This window comes from Neolamprologus brichardi, unplaced genomic scaffold (assembly GCF_056152115.1).
Source record: "Neolamprologus brichardi isolate AB-2024 unplaced genomic scaffold, ASM5615211v1 NODE_ptg000033l+_length_6344489_cov_1, whole genome shotgun sequence".
Classification (NCBI taxonomy): Eukaryota; Metazoa; Chordata; class Actinopteri; order Cichliformes; family Cichlidae; genus Neolamprologus; species Neolamprologus brichardi.
Genome location: NW_028270137.1, coordinates 1,840,065 through 1,846,356, shown reverse-complemented (window position 1 = coordinate 1,846,356; position 6,292 = coordinate 1,840,065).

Sequence of the window (6,292 nt, the reverse complement as noted above, 5' to 3'; positions counted from 1 at the left end):
TGAGAAGACTGAAAAGGTTGTCACTGTGTCAACTTTACTCACAAACTGCCTGTAACATCAGTTCCAGGTTCCAGCTGATATGTTTGTTAATAACAGCTGATGCCCACAAAATGTAAGAAAAAAAAACAGGACTAAAGTAGCGAAGCGCTATATTTATGTGCTAAAACCAAAATGATGGCATTCGGGTGCTAATTAAAAAAATGGCATAATTTTTCCACAGAGGAATTTTTCAGCACTGACTTTTTACATTTATATATTGTTTAGTTTGTTTAAAATATTCAGGTTAAAAATAAGCTTTAAAGAGGTATTTTTCAAAAAGTTACTTATTGATGATAATGTTAGTCTTTATTGATTTCATTATCATCTGCTTATGCACACACGCTGATGACTGAAAACATTTCAGCTAATAATTTTCTCCACCAGTTTACTCCTTGACACCTTTAAAGGTAAGAAAAATACGTATAATTGTAGCTATATTTCAATTAACCTCAGCACTCTGGAGGACGCAAAGAAGACCCGGACAGTTTACAGTGGTATAACAAGCACGTCGAGCACATCTTATGGGGAAACCAAACAAGGTGCCGTGTCTGTGAAGGTTCTCAGTCATCCAGGTCATCATAGTTTAAGGAGCTTGGAAAGAAAAGCGTCTGGACTTCTTTAAGTTGCTTGAAGACGTTTCACCTCTCATCCGAGAAGCTTCTTGAGTTCTAAGGGTCAAATGGTGGAGAGTCCCAGATTTAAACCCGGTGGGAGTTTCCCCACCCCTGATGATCCTCTACCTAATCACATGAGCCAAGGAGTGAAAACGGGTGGCTCTGAGTCAGAATCCTCACATTGAAGACAGAATTCTGAGGTTAAAGTTAGAATTCTGAGAAAAAGTCAGAATTAAGAAGAAAAAGTCAGAATTCTGACATAGAAGGCAAAATTCTGAGAAAAAAGTAATAATTCTGAGGTTAAACTCAGAATTCTGAGAAAATAGTCAGAATTCCGAGGTTAAGCTCATGTCCTTCAACGCACATATTAAACAAATATGTAAGACTGCGTTCTTCCATTTGTGCAACATCTCTAAAGTTAGAAATATCCTGTCTCAGAGTGACGCTGAAAAACTAGTTCATGCATTTATTACGTCCAGGCTGGACAACTGTAATTCATTATTATCAGGAAGTCCTAAAAACTCACTGAAAAGCCTTCAGCTAATCCAAAATGCTGCAGCAAGAGTCCTGACAGGGACTAGAAAGAGAGAGCAGATTTCTCCTGTTTTGGCTTCCTGTTAAATCCAGAATTGAATTCAAAATCCTGCTCCTCACATACAAGGTCTTAAATAATCAGGCCCCATCTTATCTTAATGACCTTGTAGTACCATATCACCCTATTTAAGCGCCTTGAGGCGACATTTGTTGTGATTTGGCGCTATATAAATAAAATTGAATTGAATTGAATTGAATTGAATTATTAGAGCACTTCGCTCTCGCTCTGCAGGCCTACTTGTTGTTCCCGCCCCTCCCTGAGCCTGGTTCTGCTGGAGGTTTCTTCCTGTTAAAAGGGAGTTTTTTCTTCCCACTGTCGCCAAAGTGCTTGTTGGGTTTTTCTCTGTATCTATGAAGCACCTTGAGGCGACTTTTGTTGTGATTTAACATACATAGTGTTAACCAAACTTGATATAATTGCATAAATATGTAGTGTTTAAAGTCCATTTTGTTCCACTTGGGTGGGGTGGGGGCTGGAGCCTATCCCGGCTGTCACAGAGCAAAAGGCACGGTCAATTTTTTCACATTAAATTATACAATAACATTTGAGTAATAACAGTACTTTCTGAGAATTTTCATGTAAATACTATTTATTTAACATAAAATATCCACAAAAATACATATCTCATGAAAATTAAAGCTGCACAACAGTTTTTTGTAGAGAGCTTTTTCCCCTTAATAAAATGCTGTTAAATCCAGAACTGAATTTAAAATCTTTCTCCTCAGTTACAAAGTCGTGAATAATCAGGCTCCCATCTTAAAAACCTCATAGTGCCATCACCCAAACAGAGCACAACAGAACACATCTGCTCTGTTCGGGGTGAGTGTGGCTCTAGTGGTAGCATGGTATATCTGCTAATTGAGAGGTCAGTGGTTCAATCCCTGGCTGCTTCTGTTATATTCTGGTCTCATTCATGACAGACTCCAGAATATCTATTTCCTACCCAACGGGGTAGTAAGTTTTATTAACAAGTCATGCGACTCAGATTGGTCCTGTGCCATGTACAACAGCAACATACAGCCTAACAATCCTTACTTGTGTGTCACTCTAAAATGTCCGTGCAGCAACACAATCCATTGTGGAACAAACCATCTTGCAAACAATAATTAACATTATTACAGCTTCAGTCTGCGTTCAAAAGTGTCCTTGGGCACAATGCTGAAGTCGCTCACCAATGTGTTCGACAGAAAGAACATAAATGTGTTGGTATCAATGGGTGAATAAGGCATGTTTGTAGTGTTGAGTGCTCAGGCAGAGTAGAAAAGCACTATATATTAAAACCAGTCCATTTACACCACTTTGGATTTCATCATTAGTTCTTATTAACCTGTGGCTCTCTTCCACAATGTGTCTTTGTCCTGGTCTTTGTCCTGGTCTTTGTCCTGGTCTTCCTCCCCTCACCAGTCATGGCAGATGGTTCCCTCCCCCTGAGCCTAATTCTGCCAGAGGTTTCTTCCTGTTAAAAGGCCGTTTTTTCTTCCTACTGTTGCCAAGTGCTTGCTCATAGATGGTCATCTGATTATTGGGGTTTTTCCGCATTATTGTAGGGTCTTTATGTTATAATATAAAGCCCTTTAAGTCAGTACAGTTTAGGCTGGCTGTGGCTCAAGAGTTAGTGCATATCATTTACTATTGGGAAGCTGAAGGCTTGATCCCTGGCTTCTCCAGTCTGTATTTTGTGTCCTTGGGTTGGAAGGTTGTCGAACTCCAGGCCTCGAGGGCCGGTGTCCTGCAGGTTTTAGATCTCACCCTGGGTCACCACACCTGAATCACATGATTAGTTCATTAGCAGGCCTCTGGAGAACTTCAAGACATGTTGGCTGTGTCTCAATTCAGGGTCTGCACGCTTGAAGTACGCATTTTAAGTGCGATTACGTCACTGCCACGTGACAACGGCTGTCCCAATTCGAAGTGTACTTCAAACGCATACTCCAAATGCGCCGTCGATTTCCCCAAATATCAAGCGTGGTCCAGTGCACGCTTCATGGTCCCATATATCCCACAATTCATAGCGCGGCGGTGGGTGTGGATAATTTTGCCGCAAAATACGGCGGAAGGGAGCGGCCAAGAGTGAACTGTCAAAAGTAAGTACTGAATATGACGTCACTTATTCATGTGCGAATGTTTAATAACGAAGAACATTAAAACATTGGTGTTGACCACATGTCGGCAGAGTTGTGTGACATTAGTGATGTTTGTACTTTCAGCGTTAACTTGGTTTTAAAGATATATATATATATATATATATATATATATATATATATATATATATATATATATATATATCTGACAATACTATAATATTGGCCATATTATATTTACACTACCAGAGTGAGATGATTTTAGTCTCATGAACAACATTAGCTAATTGTTATTTATTCACTGATCTTAAATGACTGTTTGGTACAGAAATGAAGGCCAACAATCATGTTTTACAGTCCTGTGGTCTCAGCCTCAGATACTCATCTAATCAAAGTGATGTCATGACAAAAATGAATGACCAACAAAACAAATTTCTCCTTCATTTCTGTCACACAAAGCTGTATGAGACGTTTCTCGCGGTTGGTATCATGGTTGCTAGGCAACCTGAACAGCGCGACGAAGGCTAGACCGTCCCATTTCACAAGCCTCTCACTTCCGCACTTCTCGTACTTATAGTACGCACCGTACGTAGTACGCGTACTTCAAGCGTGCAGACCCTGGCTGTATCCCAATTCAGGGTCTGCAGCCTTAACGGTCCACAAGGGCCGCGTACTTAAAGACCGCTAAGGCCGGAAGTGCAAGGCTTGTGAAATGGGACGGTCTAGCCTCCGTCGCGCTGCCCAGGTTGCCTAGCAACCATGATACTAACAGCTGGAAACGTTTCATACAGCTTTGTTTGACAGAAATGAAGGAGAAAATCTTTTGTTCATTTGTTTGTTTGTTTCTACATGAGCTTTGATCATTCTCTGATTAAGCTCAGCTATTGAACGGCGTATATTTTAAAGTAAAGGCTTTAAAACCAAGTTAGTACAAACGTCACTAATGTCACATAACTTTGCCGACATGTGGCCAACAGGAATGTTTTAATGTTCTTCGTTATTAAACATTTGCACATAAATAAGTGACATAATATTCAGTACTTACTTAAAGTTTACTCTTCGGGTGCCACTCATCCGCTGTTTTTTTTCGGCAAACTTATCCACACCCACCACCGCGCTATGCATTCTGGGATATGTTGGGCCACGAAGTCTACACCGCCACGTCCTTAAAATTCAGGGAAATGAAGGACGCATTTGAAGGCCGCATTTTAAGCAGCCTTCGAATTGGGACAGCCTTCGTCGCATCGCTGTGACGTAATCGGCCTTAAAATGCGGCCTTTAAGGCTGCAGACCCTGGATTGGGATACAGCCTGAGGAGGTCATTTAGCCATTTAAATCAGCTGTGTTGGATCAAGGACACATCTAAAACCTGCAGGACACCGGCCCTCGCGGCCTGGAGTTCGACGCCTGTGGGTTAGATAATGAACCCTCAGTTTCTCAGGATGCAACCATTGGAATGTGAAGCGCCTTGAGTCAACTGTTGCTGTGACTTGGTGCTTTATAAATAAAATTGAATTGAATGTTGAAATGTCAGACAACGTGTTTAGCCATAGATGAAAGCAGTGTGTATAGATCTGTCAGCAAAGCTTCATCTGTATGTTCAGTGTGACACATGTTCTGGCTGACCTCTTCAGAAACAGGTCATTTCACACCAGCCAAAGAGTTGTTTCTGTTCAAAGACAGTTTTTACTTCTGATATTTTCTTAGATTTCAGATTTTTAAAGAATTTTACAATGTGTGTTTTTGTTGTTGTTGTTTTGCCTAAAACCCATAATATGACTGAAAAAAATTACACCGTAGAAACAGAATAGAGGAAGACGCTGTATAACTTTATTGTTTTCACTCTAGAACAAAGCTTCTAAAAGGCCAAAAAATGCCCTCCCTATAAATACAGATCTGTTCACGAATGTTGAGTGATTTGTAGTTACATCCAGAACATACTTTCACACAAATATTATATTAAACATCACAGCAAAAGTGTGCTTCACGCCCATCAGCACATTATTCACTTTATGTTGTACAGACACACATGCTAGCCACGTCCCCAAAATGACCCAGCGACAGATGCACACTGCAGAAGTGTTGCTACTACGTAAGAATGATTTAGTTTATATACAAATGTTAAAAAGTGCAGTGTAACGAATACCTTCTTCACATTGTGCTTCCTTTAAAATGAAGTGTAGGTATGGATATTGCTGTTATGCTTGAGCCCCATTTGTCTGTTGAGCAGAGATGGGCAGTAACGCGTTACTTGTAACGCGTTACTGTAATCTGATTACTTTTTTCAAGTAACGAGTAAAGTAAGGGATTACTATTGCAAAAACGGTAATTAGATTACCGTTACTTTCCCGTAGGAACGCTGCGTTACTGCGTTACTAAAACCGTGATTTTCTTGCGAGAATGTCTCATGACAGTGACGTAAGCGAGTGCGACGTGTGTGACAACAGCTGTGTGCAGATCAACAATGGATCATATATCGAGTGCGGGAGAGAGTATGAGCGTGCAGCGTTTAAAGCGTGGAAGTACTGACCTTATTTTGAGTTTGATTCCGTAAAAAGTGACAAAAACATTAGTGTCCGTTGTGCGTGGGAAGAAAACTTCTTTTTACAGCGAAAAAACCCCTAAACTTCCAAACAAGCACCGAGTAGCTACGACGTAATGGGAAACTCACAGAGAAACTCGCGGATTCTTCCACTGACCGCTGCACACCTGCACCAGGGTAAACCTCCGCCTACCCTACTCCTGCTTTACAGGTGAAAATAGAGCAAAAGGACCGCTAGTCTTTGACTTTATTTATTTTCTGCTGTGTTTTACTTGCATCTGAAAGAGTGAGTGTAAACACTATATATATATATATATATATATATATATATATATATATATATATATATATATATATATATATATATATATATATATATATATATATGATGTGCTGGAATGTGCAGAAAATAGGTTTAAAT